This window comes from Lissotriton vulgaris, chromosome 6 (genome assembly GCF_964263255.1).
Source record: "Lissotriton vulgaris chromosome 6, aLisVul1.2, whole genome shotgun sequence".
Classification (NCBI taxonomy): Eukaryota; Metazoa; Chordata; class Amphibia; order Caudata; family Salamandridae; genus Lissotriton; species Lissotriton vulgaris.
In genome coordinates, this window is record NC_141694.1 from 1,025,697,070 (window position 1) to 1,025,718,411 (window position 21,342).

The following is a 21,342-nucleotide window of genomic DNA, read 5'->3' on the forward strand; positions in this document are numbered from 1 at the left end:
TGCCTTGTTTCTCTGCCTCTTATGTCTCCGGCAGCCCCTGCAAACCCCCTAGGTACCTCCTTCCCTTTTTTCACAGCACAGCTGCAGTGGAGTGGAGGCCCTCTCGGTGTCGAGTTGTACCTAGGCTACAAGCTTCAGGTCATCTCTAAAATGGGTTTGCTCTAGGTGGGGCACCCAACTGCTGCAAGTCAGCTCACCTCACACCTGTTGGGCCCGCTCCCTGTCTTCGTCTGGTGGCAGCCTGTAGTGACTCACTAAATTGGCCTGTGGTGTCACAGGGTCACACTATTTCTCTGCCGATGAAGCAGTGGAGCCGCCAGGGGAACAAAAGGGGCATCTCTGCCCTGGATCCTCTTCAGCCACAGCCGCTCTCCGCCTGCACAGCAGTCATTCCACAGAATCCACACAGTGCGCCATCAGGTGGCGTCTTCTCTACAGTTTTCTTGCCAACTCTGCTTCATCTGCTGGGTAGAGTGAGGCTCTGTGTTTGCCTAGAAACACAGAGCCTTGCGACCACCATGTTTGGCTACCAAGCCCCGCCTTCCCATGATATTATCCTCTTAATGATTTCACATTACCACAGTTTTGATTAAAGAGGTCCACAGTTATGCATTTGTCACTGAAAGACACTTTCTACCAGGCCCTATAGACACCTCTTTGTATTTTGGTAAAATGCATTACTCACACATTCCTGAGATGGGCACAGTGGACATCCATAGTGCCTTTCTTACAACCTCAGTGTGAGATAAACCACCTATAAATGGGACACCCTTAAATTCTACATTGTTCAAATATTGGCAGTGCTCAGAATCTTCAGTGAAGTTCTAGAACTAAACATCAACACCCTCTAAACATCCTTATTACATAGAATTTGTCTATAGCACTGTATTGCATATATTTAATAGGGGCAAACACTCCGATATCCATAGCTAACTACCCAGACATCGATCCTGTGTCTTGGAGGACGATTGGTTGCACAAAATTTCGTCCGTCAACGGAGCTGCGGAGCCAGTAAAAGGATGGCAACTTGGGGGTGCACTCGGTGCTGCCTGCTTCCCTTGTGCGTTGCTGGGCCACTGCGCTGCAAGGTGTGGTGCAGCCGGTGAATTGATGGTTGTGATGCCTATATTGTCAATACGGAGAACTATAGCCTCGTGGGCACGACTGACAACTTTGATAGATGCCCCTCCTAGAGCAGACCCAGGGCTTTAAGTGGGACGGGTCTCTCAGAGTCGGAGCACCGACAGTTTTTTAGGTCTCTGCCTGCGAAAGACTGCGCACATGCGCAGTCGAGCTGGCGAGATTTAATGATGTAGAGTGAGTTTCACTAGTGAGGTTAAGCCCCGCCCCTCATTTCCATTGGCTGGCGTCACCATTCATGGTAAACGGTGGCCAGCCATTGGAAAAGAGGTCCTAGTGACGTTCTTCTTTCTCTTTAAGCCCCGTCCTATTCAGACTGGGATCTTGACTTACTGCTGGCGTAAAAGGTTTCTTATCTTCTTTATGGATCCAGATGGCCCCATAAAGAAGATAAGGAACCTTTTATGCCAGCAGGAACTCGGGTGCTTGTTCCGAGCGCTTGTTTACCATATTTTCCCCTTTAACAGGATCATGTTTTAAGTCTCGGACTTCACCCTCATTCGCGAGCCATCAGGTTCACAGGCATGAATATCTGCTTTCGCACCACCGCCCGCTTAACCACCCCAAAACCCTTTACCTCATCCACAGGCAGCCCCTAAACCCTCTGCACATTGTCTACATGTTCCTTTGGAAAGATCAAGGTTGTCGGTGAGAGGCGGGCCGTGCAGACGTCATCCTAGACAAGAGGCAGGACAGCGAGGCGATGGCTTCCAGGCGGAAACATGTAGAAAGACGAATGTGGCGTGGTGGGGCAGCGTGAGCTCGGGGTCAAACTTAAGATTGGCGCCCGACTCTGGATTAGCTAGTAAAAGTATACCCAAGCAATCTTCTTTTATTGCGACAGCCGGTAGATGCAGAAGGCAGCACACTCTTGCAAGCTGGGGGGAACCGAACCGGAAATGGCGGCGCCCGGGGAGCTTTGAGACGGGCTGCCATCGCTGGGTCGGTGTGCCCTCTTTGCCTTGAGAAAGCTTGCGTGCCATCAGGGATCGGATTGGGGAGGACTGAGCTTTGTGCCTGCGGGAGGTGCCACTCCAGGCCCTGTGCGGCCGTGAGAGGGAACGAGGTAGCAGAGAACTCTGGTGACTGCGGCGGCTGCAGTGAAGGCTGGCCCCTGTGTACCCGGCGCCGGAGGTGGTGAGCGTGGCACGGCCTAGCACAGGTCCATGGTGGCAGAGGTGGGTGTAGGCCGGGTGCGGGCGGCGTCCCGTGAGCCGCAGAAAGGTGCTGGGTGATGTGAGTGGCCAGGGAATTCACTGCGTGCGACAGCAGCTATATATACATTGAAAACAGACACGCTGCTCTCTGCCCTGAAGGTGTCCCGTTTGCTGGTCCCTCTATGGCGGCGATTGGGACGGATCATGCCCATTTTTTTAGTGGGTCGCTCAGCGACCGACTTACTGCCAGTATCTGGCCCTGCGACATGGCTCCCCGTGCAGCTGTGGGGGAGGGTCGTGCACCGTAGAGAGAAAACACACACACACACACACACACACACACACACACACACACACACACACACACACACTCTCTCTCTCTCTCTCTCTCTCTCTCTCTCTCTCTCTCTCTCCCTCTCTCCCTCTCTCCCTCTCTCCCTCTCTCCCTCTCTCCCCCTCTCTCCCCCTCTCTCCCCCTCTCCCCCCCTCTCCCCCCCTCTCCCCCCTTCCTCCTCTCTCTCTCTCTCTCTCCTTCTCTCTCTCTCTCTCTCTCTCTCCTTCTCTCTCCCTCTCTCTCTCCTTCTCTCTCCCTCTCTCTCCTTCTCTCTCCCTCTCTCCACCTCTCCCCCTCTCCCTCTCTCCACCTCTCCCCCTCTCCCTCCCTCCACACACTCCCCTTTGCTGGCTCTTGGAATTATGCTCTGTGTGGGTGCAAATGCAATAGGTCTTGGATTTGCGAGAGATTAAGCTATTGGCATTGTAAATGACAATGACATTTATTTATCTGTTTTCAAAACCAACACATAAATAAAAATGTTGTAATTTACAATGCCAATAGCTCTAACTTTTGCAAAGGCAAGACCGTTGCATTGTAAATGCTTGTTAAAGGGGGCCTTGAAACTGGTCTCTATAGGGCTCTGTTAGTGCCCTGGTACAGGCGGTCCGTTTTTCTCGAGCATTATAGAGGAAGGGAAACCCTTTAAAGAGAGTAATTTTCTCTCTGGATTTCCCCTTCTCTTTTTGACACTCAGGAGCAGCAACATTGTCATGGTGTCACCAGGGCTTTAAGTGGAAGCGTTTTCAATAGTACATACAGGCCATAGTTGCTGCTTAGTTATCTTATGCAACTAACAACCATTGACAAAGCCATTAGTCCTGACTTGTTGCAATGACAGAAACCGCAAAATACCAGTTGGCGGCACAGTAAGCTAAGCACAGATTTTTAGCTTGGGTGTTTTTAAGCCACGCCCTTAATTACATTGGCCACAACCCCTTTGAGAGACCCCCCAGTTTTTTCATCCCACTTAAAGCCCTGAGCAGACCCATTATAAAGATCAGTAAGGATGGGTTAGAACCACCCTTACGGAAGTGTTCAAGCTGCCTCAATATTAGGTGGATACAATGTTGTTTGAATACGATTGGATGGTTTACTTTGCGTAACCAAATTGCTATACTGCATCGCACTATGCCTGAAGACATAAGGTGTAACAATTATGTGTACTATGGAAATCTCTCTTGAGGACTTTTAAGATTTTGGCCTTTCTAATATGGCGAGGGCTCCAGTACCCTACCTTTAGATACTTACTTTTTAGCTCTTTCTAGCTCTGATTAGGTCACATGACTGCAACGCTCTATTAACACGTATGATGACGAACGTTGGGATTTACTGCTCTGAACGGATTGGCATGTTGGACACTTTTGCGTGATACCAGGTAAGTTAGCAGAGACGTTGCTCGATTGCATATTTTAGTGAGACGGAGTGTATAAATGTAATTTGTTAGCAAGATTATTCCATTTTAAATAATTTATCTCTTTTCTCAGCAGGGAGCTTATTATGGACTCCTTCAGTTGTTAAATAGAGCGACCAGTAATTATGTGCAAAATAGTATATGTGAATCGACTCAAATTTTATACATCCCTTATTTCTGGGTCGTATTGACGCAAAAAAGACTTTTACGTTGCGTTTTTTCTCCGTTACTTTTTTGACTTTGATCACTTTGCTTTTGACACGTAGATTATCACTATATGTCTACTGGTTTGTATTTTGGGCATATACAGGTTGGGTCTACATGAGAGTTGGGTTAGAAGTAGTTTGGTTTGAGTACATGGCACTCATTATGGTTTGACTACTTGGGTCAAAGCTCGTGAGACACTGATTTATGGTGTGACTGCGGGAGTCACGGTGTGGATTTGGTGCAGCTGCTTTCATTCTCTAGACTAGACATAATTTTTATTTTTTGTTTCTAGACAACAGCTCAAAATATTGAAAGCCTATTCTTGAACTTTATCATTCATTGGAATCAGGAGTTTTATGTTCGAGGCATGTGGCCTGCTGAATTCATATCTGTGCATAGATCGCCGCCTAGTGTTGGGTCCCGATGATTGCACATTATTGTCCTGGAAGAGTCTTCGAAGTATCACGAGATAGGTGGCTCCTTCCCTGGACTACAGTGCGCATGGGCATCGACTCCATCTCCAGATTGTTTGTTTTTTTCCGCCATTGTGTTCGGAGGCATATTTGTTAACTCAAGTTCGGAATCGATAAAAAACTTTCCTTTTGGCCAAAAGGCCTTTAGTTATCGTCGGTATTGTCTTGCGATCGGTGCCCAGTTTCTTGTTCCAGCTCAGTTCCCGAGCCGGACGTCCAGAGGAGCCACGTGGCTTTTCGGCACTGAAGGCCCGGTCGACGCCAGAGCCCTTATCGACGATCCATAATGGAACAGAGCCCGTTCAAAAGATGCCCCGTTTACAACTCAAAATATCCTCACATCGACGTCCACCCGTTGTGCAACAAGGGCCTGTCTCCGGATCACGATGAAGCCAGCTGTATGGCTTGTTCTCGTTTCCGCTCCATGAAGACGATTCGACTTCGACGCGCAGCGCGCAAGGAGCCCCAGCAGACGGCACCTGACCCGGTGAACATTTTCGATACCGAGGAGGATGAAGGAGTCGAGCAGGAAGTTCGGGAGAACGTGTCTGATCCTGCTTCGGAGATCGATTCCAGTTACGACGCTGATATTGAAATGGTCGATAATGAAGACGTCGTCGACGAGGTAGGAGATGACGATGGGGCCTTTGGGGCCGTGGAAGATAGCTCGAGCGAGGAGCTAGGCCCGACCGTTGGTACGGGGGCCGGGACAAAAACACTTAATAAGGCTCAGGTCGAGGGATCGCCACATGGCCTTACCCAAGATCGTACACCTGGTTCTACAGCCCTGCCTCAAGGCCCGGCTTCGGACGTTTCTAACGAGCCACTGGTTGACCGATCGAAACCGAAAGAGAAAGCATCGGTGTCTACGCAACCGAAAGCACTGGAGGCAAAATCGAAACCAAAAGTGCGTATTGCTTTGGTCGGCTCGAAGTCCTCTGAACTATCGGCACCGACGAAGCATAAAGGTGTTATCGACCCGGTGAGGTCGCTCAAGGGTGTCGAGCCGAAGACTGGGACACCGAAAAAACTGGTCAAGGACGTCGACCCGAAAAAATCGACGCAGAAGGCTGTCGACACAGATAAAGGACTCGGAGCTCGAAAGGTTCTCGATCCTGCGCGTCGACCAGACAAGGCTAAAAGCGGTACGACCCTCGAGTCCACGCCTGCCGGTGGCTCGAAGGAACCCATCGAGTCGACACAACCGTCCGCCTCCTTTACAAAGCAGGTGTCGGAATCGCTAAAACGCATTAAAGAGAAGGCTTCCACTGTCGGACCGAAGGATACTCCACCAACGAAGCCTACCAGTAAACCTCAAAAATAGTCGGCGCCCATCCAGTTCACGCTGCCGCCGAAGGTGGTACCTAAGGCCTTCGCCCCTAAGACAGCCGTCGGAGCGTCCAGGAAGGTGTCCACGGGGCCGAAGCCCACAACTGCGGAAGTAGTCACAAAGCATCGACAGCCTCCGCTTGAAGAGCAGTCGATGCAATTAAATAACGCAGATACGGGTAGACTTTCTATTTACAAGCGAAAGATCGCCCCGGAACAGCCTATGGAGTCATATAAAATTCCACTGAAAAAGAAGAAGGATTCGACTACATCACCCCTTCTTGTCGAACCTATCTCACCACATGACCAAGACACTGCTTATATCTCGCCCACTTACTCGGATGTCGTGACAGGGGAAGGTGACAATGAGGAGTACAACTATCCTATAGACACTGATCCTGAAGATCACAATGAACCCTGGGCAGACGCCGCTGACCCAGGAGATCCACACACTGCCCCAGACAGTCATGTGTATGCTGTAAAAACCTCGCCTACTGAAGACTCGGCGGCGTTTAATGCACTTATTGAAAGGGCAGCCAAAAATCATGATGTCCAGCTCCATGCTGACCCTATTGAAGTGGATTTTTTGTTTGACACCTTCTCCACCTCAGAAAGGACTGTCAAGACTCTGCCAATGCTAAAGGGTGTCTTAAAACATGCTGGAGACATTTTTAAAGAGACTACAAGGGCCAGGGTGATAAACCCCAGAATTGAGAAAAAGTACAAACCGGCGCCTGGGGACCCTACCTACATCAAGGGACAGTTGCCGTTGGATTCTCTGGTTGTTTCCAATGCCCGGAAGAGGGCAAACTCGCAAACAACGGGTGATGCTCCTCCCCCTGACAAACAATCTAAAGTGCTAGAGGCATCAGGGAAAAGGGTGGCAGCTCAAGCGGCCAATATCTGGCGCATTTCCAACACTCAGGCACTCTTGGCCAGATATGACAGGGCTCATTACGATACTCTTGAAACCCTGTTACAACACTTGCCAGATGAATATAAGGAGGCAGCTGAGATGCTCATACAGGAAGGGAAGCTTATCTCAAATGCATCTATCAAGTGCGCACTGGAAGCAGCAGACACCGCGGCCAGGGCGATTAACACAAGTGTGATGTTACGGCGACATGCCTGGCTGAGAATCTCCGGTTTCAAGCCCGAGATACAAACCACCATACTAAATCAGCCTGTAAACCCTGATCACTTATTTGGACCAAAGGTGGACACCACCTTGGAAAAGATCAAAAAGGACACTGAGACTGAAAAGTCTATGGGGGCTCTACAGTCCCAGCAGTTCAGGGGTGGTTCTTTTCGTCGCTCAAATAATAGAGGAGTTTCCAGAGGCCAGCTGTCCCAGCAAACACAGTACAGTAAAGGGGGCGCGCAGACCACCTACACCAAGCAAAGTAGAGGTGGCTACCGTGGAAACCGCGCCAAGGGCAGAGGTCGTGGAAACAGCTCCCGATCCTCCGTCACTAACAAACAGTGACGCCTTGTCACTGCCCCCCGACCATACCACACCGGTCGGGGGGAGACTGCAACAGTTCCTGCCAGTCTGGAAATCCATCACGACAGACAGGTGGGTGAGGAAGCTTATCCAGTACGGTTATTGCCTGGAGTTAACATCCACTCCACCCAACATACCCCCAAGACACCGTCCTATGTCCACAGAGCATTTGCACTTATTGCAGCAGGAGGTAGTCGTCATGCTGCAAAAAGGAGCAATAGAGCTCGTGCCGGTGGAGGAAAGAGGTACAGGGGTGTACTCGCTGTACTTCTTGATCCCAAAAAAGGAAGGGTCCCTCAGACCCATACTGGACCTCAGACCCCTAATCCAGTACATTCTATCAAAACACTTTCACATGCTCATGTTGCAGCAGGTTTTACCGTTACTCAGTCAGGGAGATTTCCTCGCAACATTAGATCTGAAGGATGCATATTTCCATATTCCGCTACACCCATCACACAGAAAATACCTCAGGTTCACCATTCAGAGTCAGCATTATCAATTCAAGGTCCTCCCTTTCGGAGTGACGATAGCACCCAGGGTGTTTACAAAGTGCCTAGCGACAGTGGCCGCACACCTACGAAGACAGAACGTTCACGTCTACCCTTATCTGGACGACTGGCTTATCGAGGAGAGTCTGCCAAGCAGTGTGCCGCACACATGTCCCACACCATTCATCTTCTTCACGATCTGGGGTTTTCACTGAATTATCCAAAGTCCCACCTTCAGCCCGCCCAAGTTACGGCAGTATCTGGGCGCAGCAATAGATACTCTGGCAGCCAAAGCACAGCCAAATTCAGTGAGGATCAACAGCATGCAATTGCTGATACAAAATTCAGACCACAACACTCGCTTCCGGCACGGGTGTTCATGCAGTTGATAGGCATGATGGCCTCCTGCATTTCCATAGTCCCGCACGCGAGGCTACATATGCGTCTGCTTCAGGAGTGCTTAGCACGTCAGTGGAATCAGGCTCACGGACAGTTGAAAGACCTAGTGTTGGTGACCGGTCGTGCAGTCAACTCTCTGCATTGGTGGAATCCACAAAACCTTTGCAGGGGCCGACCGTTCCAAGAGCCTGTGCCACAGATTATTCTGACGACGGACGCCTCTCTCCAGGGATGGGGAGCTCATGTACTCCACTACACAGTGCAGGGACTATGGACAGCGCAGCAACAAAGGATGCACATCAACCTTCTAGAACTGATGGCTATCTTCATGGCGTTGAAAGGATTCAAAGTACATCTGTGCAACAAGGTTGTGTTGATCCGGACGGACAACATGATGGCCATGTACTACATACAAAAGCAGGGAGGGACGCACTCTCCACAGTTGTCTCATCTGGCTCAAAGCATGTGGAAGTGGGCCATTCAGAGGAACATCTTCCTCATGGCAGAACACCTCCCGGGCAAAGACAATCAGATGGCGGACCTGCTCAGCAGGCACAGCCACCGAATGCACGAGTGGGAGATACACCCATCAGTACTCCACCCGTACTTTCAGCAGTGGGGTCATCCAGAGATAGACCTGTTCGCCACAAAGGAAAATGCCAAATGCCAAAGCTTTGCTGCCAGGTTCCCACACCCACAATCGCAGGGCAATGCGATATGGATGAACTGGTCAGGCAGATTTGCGTACGCTTTTCCCCCAGCACCTCTAATACCGCTGGTGGCACGCAAGCTGAAGCAACACTCAATGACACTCATCCTGGTTGCTCCGACGTGGGCACGCCAACCATGGTACACCACGTTTCTAGAACTATCCGTGGTACCGCATCAAAGGCTGCACCTCACACCCAGGCTTTTGACGCAGAGCCATGGCGACATTCAATATCCAGATCCGCAACAACTCAACCTGGCGATCTGGCTCCTGAGGTCTTAGAATTTGGCTACCTCAACTTGCCTCCTGCCTGTATGGATATCATACGGGAGGCAAGAAAGCCCACCACCAGAGCATGTTATGCGGCAAAATGGAAGCGGTTTGTCATTTATTGTGCAGACCACAACATCAACCCGCTAGACGCATCTATTCACGACATCATTTGTTATCTATTACATCTATACAAATGCAATCTGGCCTGTGCTTCCATTCATATACATTTGTCCGCCATAGCGGCTTATCTCCAAAACAGGCAGCATCTCTAGCTTTTCAGAGTGCCTGCCATTAAAGCCTTTCTGGAGGGACTCAAACGAGTTATTCCTCCACGACACCCACCAGCTCCTGAATGGAACCTAAATGTGGTCCTCACCAGACGGATGGGTCCACCTTTTGAGCCTCTGCACTCATGCGAGATTCAGTTCTTGACGTGGAAAGTGGCTTTCCTGATACCAATCACATCGCTGCGACGAGTTAGTGAACTCCAGGCACTAACTATCCAGGAGCCATTCATACAGATTCACTCCAACAGGGCGGTACTAACCCTAAGTTTCTTCATAAAGTGGTTTCACAGTTCCATATCAATCAGACTATAGAACTGCCAGTGTTCTTCCAAAATCCTGAGTCAGTGGCGTAAAGAATGCTCCACACACTAGACGTCAAAAGAGCTCCAATGTACTACATAGATAGGACCAAAGATTTTAGGAAAACAAAACAACTATTTGTTGCCTTTTCGCCACAACACAAAGGCAACCCCATTTCCAAAGCAGGTATTGCCAGGTGGATCGTTAAGTGCATTCAAATTTGCTATCAAAAAGCCAAGCGCACTTTAACGGTTCCCCCACGGGCCCACTCCACCCGAAAGTTGGGGGCCTCCATGGCTTTCCTTGGAAATATTCCTTTAGAAGACATATGTAGAGCAGCCACATGGTCTACCACACACACATTTACGAAACACTACTGTGTAGATGTGCACTCCAAACAGCAGGCAGCTTTAGGTCAGGCTGTTCTAAAAACATTTTTTCAAACTGCTGCAGCTGGCACAGGCGGCCGCCGCTAATGGAGGGACTGCTATGTATTCTATGCACAGATATTAATTCAGCAGCCCACATGCCTCGAACCGAATATGCTACTTACCAGTATGCATCTGTTCTTGGCATGTAGGGCTGCTGACATTCATATCGCCCGCCCTCCTCCCCGGCGCCTGTAGCGGCTGCAGCACTCAGAATTACTCTTAGCATGGTCATCACTCACTGTGTTACACTCCATCTTTGCCACAATGGCTAAAAACAATCTGGGGATGGAGTCGATGCCCATGCGCACTGTAGTCCAGGGGAGGAGCCACCTATCTCGTGATACTTCGAAGACTCTTCCAGGACAACAATGTGCAATCATCCAGACCCAACACTAGGCGGCGATCTATACACCGATATGAATGTCAGCAGCCCTACATGCCAAGAACAGATGCACACTGGTAAGTAGCATATTCGTTCTAATCTGGAGCAAGTGTAACTCCAATCCACAATTAAAGCATGTAAGAATGAGGGAACTGGGGGCGTGGCTTGAGTTGTCAAGATGGCGGTCGCACTCTAAGAGTGCTCCGGACCCCTTCCGTCATCCGCCTCAACTTAGTCCACTAATACCGGCCATCAACGTTCCAAAGTCCTAGAGGCGATTCTTGCATCCTACTCACAGCGCCCCGACCCCTCGTGGGGCCTTCCTGGTGCCCGTGTTGCCCCTGAGGGCCCTCAGCTCCTGGCGGCTCCCCTGCTGTAAGATGGCGGCCCTGTAACTCATGCTCCTGTGGCCTAACTTCCCGGCTGGGCCCCCGACTGCCCCTGCACTGTTTTGGCGGCGAGGGGCCGAGCTGTGGCCGAAACCGAGGGGTGCTCTCCCGCCCTGGAGCCAGGGGTAGTGGCGGATCGGCTCCGGGACGTGTGGCGGGATCCGAAGATTGGAGGTGCCTGACCCCCTGCCGGTGGAGCTGCGCATCGCCTCTGTGCCTGCCGGCGGCTGCGAGACTGGATCGCGGCCTGACCCCCAGAGAAGACCCGCGGGCGGTTGCGGAGGTGCTGGTGGCCGGCACGAAGATCTGGAGGAGGTGAGGGGGCAGGGGATCGTGTTGTGGGCCTCCTCCCCCGCGCCCCTCGGCGGCTGTGTCCGGCCGCGCATGTACAGAGCCCCAGTGACTGTGCCCGCGATAAGCGGTGTGTGGCGGTGTGGGAGGGCGTGACGGGCCGCTCCTGATGCCCGGAGTTGCCTTGCTGCGGGTGTGGGCCCCCATTACATCCTTGTTGAGGTCCCCGCTGGGATGCCCCCCTCCCCCACCGGCCTGCCCTTGTCATTCGCGCCCGCTGTCATCCTGTGGTGTGCGCTTGTGGACATTCTTCCTCTTGCGCTGGAGGTTGGAGGCTGCAGAAAGCAGGTCCTGCACTGGAGTAATCTGCCCTTCTGTGACAGGGTGCTGGAGAGGGGGAGTGCCTAACCCTGAGGACCCATTGGATTTCCTGGCCCACCTTGATCCACGGGCTGGGGGGCCCCCCCTGCCCCCTCACTGTCTGCAGGCTGGGAGGCGCGCTCTGGCTTGGTGTGGGGCGAACCGGCCACTTAGTCGAGTGGTGCGCGTGAGTACCTGACCCCCCCCCCCCCTTCCTTTCACCAGGGGGCCCAGGCTCGTGCGACCGGTGGGGGGCCCTGGGCCTGTTGGAGTTGCTCTAGCAGCCGACGACACCTGGACGAGATTTACTACCCTGAGGACGGCCGCGTTCCTTAATCCGAGGAGTGGGAGGGAGATCGGCTGCGGCTGGGGTGCTGCTGCGTACCCCCCTCCTCCCCGCACCCACACTTGAACCTTCGGGAGCATGGGCAGAAACTGCGCTTCTCCGGTCCCTGGGCCCTCCACTCAAACTACAATGGACCAATTCACCAAGCCTGATAGCGACCCGGTGGCTGGGTCTGTTGCGGGGTCCGAAACGGCCGGAGGTGACCTCTCCGCTATCCTACAGGCGATCAGTGCATTTCAGGCGTCGGTGGAGGTCAAGATTGGGGAAGTGCGGGTGGTTGTGGCATTGATCCGGCAGGACCTCCGTAATGCCACGGCCCGGATTACAGAAGCAGAATCCTGTCTTTCCACGGTAGAGGACGACGTGGGCACTTTAAGTCCCAGGTGACCAGCCTACTGGCACAGATCGCGGAATTGCATCGTAGGGCCGAGGTCGCAGAAAATAGGGCCCGGAGAAACAACCTGTGCCTCCTGGATTTTCCGGAAGGAGTGGAAACGGGACGCACTGATACCTTCATCGAGGCATGGGTCCGGTCATGGATCCCCAAAGAGAAACTCTCCCCCTGGTTCGCGGTGGTGCGAGCTTACCGTTCCCTTGCTCCTAAACACCCTTCTGGAGCTCCCGCTCGTTCCATCATCCTTCCGGTCTTTAACTTCCGAGACAGGCATGCGATCTTGGAGGCCGCCAGGGTTCAAGGTCCAGTGCACTTCCAAAATTCCAGGATCTTGGTCTTCCCGGACTACTCTAGGGAGGTGCAGTCCCAACGCCGGTCCTACGATGAGGTCAAGCAGAAACTCAGGGCCATGGGTCTTCGCTATGGCCTCCTCTTCCTGGCTCGCCTTAAGGTGTTCTTTCAGGACAAAACCTTCTTCTTTGACACCCCGCAGGCGGCGTGGACCTGGCTTACTGAGGAGCGCCCCCTCCTGTCCGGGGTGGCCCCTGCACCTGCCCTGAAGACAACGGTCCGACCAGGCTAGAAGGCGCCCGGGGTGCAACGGCGCTGAATGGGTTCCAGATGACGGGGGCGCCCGCCGGGGACAGAGCTCTCGGTCGCCAGGGACGCAGTCCCGGGGCTCTCTGAGTCGGGCCTTGGACCAGAGGGCCTCCTCTCCTGCTTTGATGTCCTCCCTTATCGACATGGGCAGCGCCCCTGGACTGGAAGTTACCCGGCAGAGGGCCATGTCTGACTCGGATCTATCCGGGAGCCCTGTGATCCGTGGCTCTGGGGGGAGAGGAGGGGGTGTGATCAGTGTTCCTGGTGGTATGCCTTCTCCCGATTCTTCTGGACCTGTGGGGGCTATCCTATACCCGACCCCGGGACCGGGGATCTTCCTTGGCTCTGCTGGCCGACTTAGCCAGGGTTTACCTTTACATTGTTTATCCTGAACTTGATCCGTCTGATGTTTTTTGTCCACTCCATGCTTCTCAATGTGGGAATGTATCCGTACATATGGAGGGGGGTCCAACGTAGCCATGCTCCTGACTGATTGTAGCTAACTGTTTTAGAGTAGCGTATCACCCTTTTGTGGTATAGTGAATGGTTGGGGTTTTTGGGCGACAGATGCTTCCACTTCAGTAGTGTATTGTGGGGGGAATTGGGGGGGGGTTGGGAGGGGTGGGGGATCATTGTCTCTCGACAGTTTGTTTTGTTTAGCCGCCTACGGGCCGCTGTTTGCAGTTCGTCTTGCTTATACTCCTTTGATTAATTCCCACCGGGCATGCAGATCACGTCCTTCATCAGTTTGTTATTTTTGGCCGCCTACGGGCCGCCACTGGGGATGCCTATTGGCAGTTAACTACCTCCTTTCCCTGATTCCCATAGGTGATGGGCAGACCACCACCTATCAAGACTCCGATTCTGAGCTCGGGTGTGGGGAGGTGTTCTACTCCGGGCGGGTGGTATTCCACATGTCTATCCATCCCTTCGACAGTTACTTCCCCTAAATGACCATTACTAGACTCCTCCACATGTTTCTTGAAATGTTAATGGCCTCTTGGACCGAATTGAGCTCACCGCTGTCCTCCGCGCTGCTCACCGCCACGCGCACACACACACGGACAAAACACACACACACACACGGACAAAACACACACACACACACGGACAAAACACACACACACACACACACACACACACACACACCACACACCACACACCCCCACCCCCACCACCACCACCACCCCCACCCCCACCACCCCCACACACACCACCCCCACACACACACACCCCCACACCACACGCCTGGTCCAGACGGGTACCCTCAAAAGTATTACGCGACGTTTTAGCCCCCCACTTGGTAGATCTTTTCCGCTACGTGGCAGAGGCAGGGGCATTCCTGCCCGTGTCAGATGTTGCCACGATTGTGGTCATTCCAAAGACATAGCCGCCCTCCTTGAACTGTGCGGACTACCGTCCGATTTCACAGATCAATACTGAGATCCAGATCTTCACCACTGTTTTGGCTCAAAGACTCCGGCCCCTTCTGCAGGATCTTGTCCACCCCGATCAATGCGGGTTCATGCCTGCCAGGGGCACTCGCCACTGTATTCGCTGGCTCTGGCTCACAGAGGCCGCCTCAACCCATAATTGGCACTACTCTTCTTAGATTTTGTGAAGGCCTTCGATACGGTGAACTGGGAGTATCTAAAAGATGTGCTGGACAGGATGGGCTTTGGTCCCTCATTACGCCGTCGGATCAGAATTCTCTACACTAACCCTAGAGCCTGAGTACTCCTCAATGGAGAACTGTCTGGGGCTCTTCCCGATTCGTAGGGGTACGCGCCAGGGGTGTCCGCTTTCGCCGCTTTTGTTCGCGCTGGCGATGGAACCCCTGGCGGCTCTCATCCGGCAGGACCCACTTATCTGGGGCTGGGCCTGGGACTCAAGCCAAGTGGACAAGATAGCCCTATATGCGGACGAAGTCTTGCTTTATTTGGCGACCCTGATAGTTCCGGCCCCAGGTGTCTGGCGACTCTTGTCACATTTGACTCTGTCTCCGGACTCCGCCTCAATCCGGCAAAGTCGACCCTGGTTGCCCCTGCATCCTTCCAGAGACTGCTTTGACTGGCAATCGGACATCCCTCTCAGGAGACACTCGGTTAAATACCTTGGCGTTTGGATAGCCCTTCTACCAGAACTTGAATGGGCTTTAAACGTCACGCCCTTGGTCGTTCGGATGAAGGCGGAGGATAACAGTTGGCAGTCTCTCCCCTTATTCCCTTGGGAAGGAGTGCGCTGTTCAAAATGATAGTCCTCCCCCCGCTTTCTTTACATAATGCAAAACATTACTGCCCTCCTGCCACGTAGCTGATTCCGCGAGCTGGACAGTGCTCTCACCCAGTTTCTCTGGGGAGGGGGAAGACCACGCCTATCTCTGATGCACTGTAATATCCCCCCCTTTGATGGAGGTATGGGGGTAACCAATCTCCACCTCTATTATCTAGCCACGAAGCTCATCGTCGTCCACGATTGGTATGCGGCGGCTGGTCCGACCTTGCATACCGCGTGGAACGTCGGACTTTTTGTACGGTAGCCCAGTTCCACAGGCCCTGCCACTGGTCACCAGGACGGTGTTTCTTGCCTGGCGCACAGCCCTCCGCCACGTGCGGTGGGACCGGAAACTCACTCGGCAGACACCATTATGGTACGGGTCCTGGATGCAAGAGGTCTCGTCCTTGCAGGGGTTCCGGCGGTGGGACCTCATCGGAGTTTCGATGCTCGGTGCTGTGTGGGTGGGAGATCACATCCGCTCCTTTGCGGACCTGCAGCAGCGTCACGCCCTTGCACACTCCCAACATTCTAAATACCTACAGCTCAGGCATGCCCTTCACTCCCATGTCTCACCCCCTGTCCCCTGTCCCCATTCCGGAGTTCGGCCCGTTAGAGGCCCAAGTGACGATGTATTTTAGATATCCACCTGTCCCTGTACTGCTGTTAATCTACTTTTGTTTTAATTGAACCTACTTCTCACCCATGTACATAGTATTTTTTATTATGTTTCGAACATCTATTATGGCTAAAAATTGCCGAAATAAAGATATATGAAATGAAAATGATGATGGGAAACCTAGGGATGGGAGGAGTGTCCCGTATCTACCGATCCTTAGTGAACAATGGTCCCGCTTCTCTGGTCCGGCTCAGGGCTCGATGGGAGGGTTGGGTGGGCCCCTTAGAGGAGGCGGACTGGAGGGATGCCCTTATGGCGCCCAAAACCCTAAACACATCCTCCAAGCTACGCCTGGTCCAGCTCTATTACTTGCACACGGCATATCTCAACCCGACACGGCTATTCCAGGCCCAGCTGAAACACTCCCCAGCCTGCACACGCTGTGCTTCAGCCCCAGCCGACTTCTACCACATGGTATGGTGCTGTCCGGCTTTGACGCCGTTCTGGAGGGGGGCCGAAAGAGAACTCCTGATCGCCCTGGGCTGGGAGGTTCCTCATGACCCGATACGTTTATTGCGCTTGGGGTGTTTGTTTTTTTTTTAAAACCTTTATTGTGCGTAGAAGAGCATACAAATACGGGCCTACAACCAGTCAGGCCGGCCACGACACATTTTGAGAGGCACATAAATCAATAAGGAGGTATTCCGGTAGCACCCAGCATTGTGTAAGCAATTAGTTCAATCTGAGAAAAGCTGAGCACGACCGCTGAAAACAGGATCAAAGAAGGTTAATTTTATAATAGGGAATATAGCAGGACCAGTTGCAGTTTTTAAACATCTGAGTTCCCATAGCGGGCTACGAATTAAGCATCAAGACATAAAGGCATCAATAAAGACGGTTATCAGCAACAGTTCACCTCAATCAGGATATAGATGCCATATTTCAAATCAGTGCCCACCGTGGCTCGTCGCCTGTCCACCGACCACCCAATTATCTTACTGATGCATAACGGAGGAACCAGAACAGCAACAGTGGTTACAATCATCCTCTATACTAACCCAAATAATAAGAAAAAGAGGGGGGGGGGGGGGAGTATTATAAAGATGAGAAGAAGAACGACGCGCTGCTGCACGCGCCCCACAGCGATAAAAGCGCGCAAAGTGACTGAGGATCCCGCTATCGGGGTTAGGGCGTGCAAGTCGTAATATATGCGCAATCAATACCATAGAAAGAAGGACAACTCGCCCCCCGTCCCCATCTGCAATCACACCATGGGAGACACGCACAGACACGGCGCCCCGATAAAGGGATACAAAAGAGCCATAGAACTAAGGGAAAAAGGAACAGATAAGAGGCCCCAACCCACCCACCCCACCCTGCACCCCTGCAGAAGGCTACGGTCTTCCCCCCCAGCAGCGTGCCTGTCGCCCTAAATAGAAACCCGAAATATAGAAAAGTCAGAGAAAGGGAGAGGAACAAAAGAGGCAAAAAGGGAAAAGAACCAGGTGGGGGAGGAGACCATCAATCGAGTCATTCGGCCCCTGCCCCCCGCCTTACCACACATTTATGCAACATCAAAACGAGATCGACACAGTCTCAGGTATCATTAACCCTCAAAGGAATCGTCCATAGTATCGTGAACAGGGGCATTTCTCATCTCTATCCGTTAACCAGTAGTCCTCCGGGTTCAGTCCGGCTCACCCCTGTCCTTTCCTAGTCACGCCACCACGCGTGGTAGAGTAGTGGGCAGCAAACATTTCAAGGTGGGGAGGCCACTCGAGCGGAACAAAACGGGACAAGGGTGCAAACCAGAGGACCCCGGCAACCAGCAACAAGGCAACAACTTTTCGCGGCAGTCCAGACTTTCCATTAGTGACAACTGGAACAGCAAACAGTGTGGGTGCAGTCTCGCTGCACAGGAAAGCAAAGTCTCCCCCGCAAGGTAACAACGGGACCTCACCGAAGCAGGTCGAATCGGCAAACCACGTCGCTCCCCGAACGGGGCCGCAGGCGTACAGTCTTGTCGATGCACGGCGGCAGCACTCCCCGCAGCAACTGAGGGGGACGAAGCAGCGCACCCTCGAAGCCGAGCCGCGTTCATGAGGGACGGCCCAACAAAAATGGCGGCAGACCGTCTATCTTGCACAGGGGCGACGGGGGCCAAGGCCGCATGTAAGGACTGTAGGGCGTCAAGGACATCGCCAAGCGTGGGCTCACGCTCACAGGTCCAGGCCCCCGTTCACTTCAACGACACAAATTCGCCGCCCTGAGTAAATCCGTGACCCAGGGCGTCGGCCGCCATTTTGCGGGTCCAGCCGCGTCTCCACACGCCTCAACTTCTGGAGCGGGCTCTCAAGCAAGGCCTCCGCTGGAGTTCACTCGAGCCCCAGAAATGGCAACCTGGGTGCAGAAAGGAGAGCCACCAAAAGGGGGGTCCGCCAGCGCCACCGCCCCACTGGCGTAACACGCCGACTCTGGGCGCAGGGCTTCAAGATGGCCGGACAGGGCAACAAAGGGGGTATCCTCCTGCGCGGTCTTCCCCCATTGATGGCGTGCCGCGCCCTACCACGGGGCCCCCCGGCCGCTGGACCGGGCCCGGTCAGTCTCCACCGGCATAACCGCACAACGGCTTCTCCCAGCCGACCCCTCTCCTCCACCAGGGGCCGCCGCTGACACCGGCACCCCGGCCGATCCACACAGGCAAGTCTCCGGCCTCCACGTCGCGAAGGCCCCGGATCAAGCAGGAGCACAGCTTCGGATCCACAGCTCGCAGGAGCCCCCGGGTCAGACGGTGAGTACGAGCTTTGCTTCACCTTTCCATTTCTTCCCGAGTGTGTCGTCTCGGGACAGGATGCTTGGCAGGATTTGTGTGTTGGGCAGGAAGGCTGGCGGAGCCGAGCTACAGTGCAGCCATCACGGTCGCGAGCTTGGCTCCTCCCCCATTGCTTGGGATGTTTGATGGCCTGGATGGTTTAAGGGCGGACAAGCGCCTACTGGGGACAGCTGTAGCAGTGGCCAAGAGAGACATAGCGGCGCACTGGTCCCAGGCTAAGGCGCCCACGATAAAAGGTTGGAAGAGGGGAGTGGACTGGTGCGGAATACAGGAGGAGGCCATGTTCGAAGCCAGGGGGTACCCTGATTTATTTAATAAGGTGTGGGGTAAATGGTTCAATATTCTTCCCCCTTGAGGAACTGCCTATTCTCCTTTCCATTGTATTCCTTACTCAGTCTCCTTCTGAGTAACTCTCCCTAGTGTATGGTCTGTCATGTTCCACCCTGAAGGATAGCCTTTCTTCATGTCCACTGCGGGTACCGCAATGCTTTTTTACATTTATTGGATATTATCTTTTTCATTATTGCAGATGCGTCGAATAGCTGTATAGTTCCGAACCTTACTTTTGGGCATTTGGGACCTTTTGAAATTTTCTTGAAAACCATTGCACAACGATTTGGGCACAGGACTTTATAGCATAAGGATAAAGAATACCTCTCTGGTCGGTTGTATATAAATACTACTACACCTCTCACAAATGGGTGACAGTATTTGACATCACATATAGGTGACAAACAAGATACGAATAGTTCGCTTGGTGAAGGTTTGGTTTTACTTAATCACTGACTTATTGAATAAGCTTCGGTCACTAGAATATTTCTTCTTTATCTCCCATTTTTCCGCTTATTCGCTCTACCATCTGCTTGATCCCTTTAGATGTACCAAAATGCAAGTAATTTCAGGGATTATCTCCATGTATAATTGAAACATTAAAATATTTAACAGTGATTTTTATTTTAGTTTTGGTTACAATTTGTATATAAGCACCAGCAATATGTACTATATCTGTATTTCCAGCCTTGAAAAAGTCTAAAGAGACGAAACATGTGTTCTAATGTCTTGCTGGAAGTTTCCATCAAGCTTCACTCAAACAGCACTTACCATTCTCGCAAATATTACGAGCCAAAAGAATTATGTCCAACGCAACACAAACTGAGCACCGCATTAATGAGATGAGAAAGATTCAAAACCAGAGGCTATCCTGACACCATCATCATCAGACAAGCTGAAAACCGAGCTTCCTCGTTCACCAGAGAAGAGTTGCTTAAGAGAAATGACAAACAAAAAGACACCAGGATGGTGTTAGTCTCTAAATTTTCTACATTGAGTACATCTTACAAGAAAATCATACTCAAATGTTGGCCTATTTTAAGCACGGAACCTGATTTCAACGCAGCATTTAAAGATCCTCCTGTGTTTGCATATACCAGAAACCCAAACATAAAGGAAATACTTGCTAGAGAATCTCAGAAGTATAGTGAGGCTCACGGTACCAGACCGTGCATGAACTGCAGTAACTGCAATAAAGTCTTAAGAGGGAACTCAGTGACACATCCCATGAAAGGATTCAATATTAAACTTCACACTAATGCCACTTGTGATACCATGAACGTGATATATATGGTCAAATGCCCTTGTGGCAAAGTTTATATTGGGAAGACCGAAAGGAAAATAAAAACTCGCATAAATGAACATAAGTCTAACATCAGGACAAAAAATGAGAAATCCAACATCGCTGTACATTTCAACGAAATGAGACACCAAATCTCACAGCTCAAATTTTTGATCCTTGAGACGGTGACTAAACAAGAGGGCAGAGACAATCGCAAGCACCTGTTGCAAAGAGAAATATTTTGGATGTATAAACTTCACTCTATGAAGCCCTTTGGGCTCAATGATCGATTGGAATTTTCGTGCTTTATTTAGTTCAGCCACTGTTCGTGGTTTTTGATGCTATGTCTCCCATTGTGCTGTTTTTTTTACATTATTGTACCCAATCACTGCTTTTTGAACTGTATTTAACTTCATGATTTATTTATGTATGATCTTTGTGATGAACATGTTTTTTCACACACCTAGTGTTGGCCACGGGTCTTTTTTCACTTTCCGATCGTATTACTCCTCCCTATTTTGTCGTTCTGTTAATCCGTTTTTTAGTTTGGTGCCCTTTTCCAACTCACGTTAGTTGCGCGTAGCTTTCTTAGTGATACGTGTATTTACACGGACGCCCATTCTTCTATACTCTAGGTCTTCCCGAGGACCCTACGCCAAATCTCAATGGATTTCACCCCGAAGAACTCCAGAGAGTAACTCCAGTAAGTCGGCTTAATGCCGCGGACTGTTTTTTACCCTTGTTACTTAGTTAACGTTACGTGAGCTCAGCGCTCGACGAGTTGAGCCTGATTT

At 51.8% G+C, this 21,342-nt stretch overlaps 1 protein-coding gene and 1 pseudogene across 6 annotated transcripts in view; both read left to right on the forward strand.

The window, feature by feature from the left end:
* Nucleotides 1-21,342, forward strand: part of OSGEP (O-sialoglycoprotein endopeptidase) — a 1,118,717-nt gene that overhangs the window by 151,170 nt on the left and 946,205 nt on the right. The gene's annotated exons all lie outside the window — the stretch shown is intronic.
* On the forward strand, nucleotides 8,719-9,862 carry LOC147708365 (uncharacterized; annotated as a pseudogene).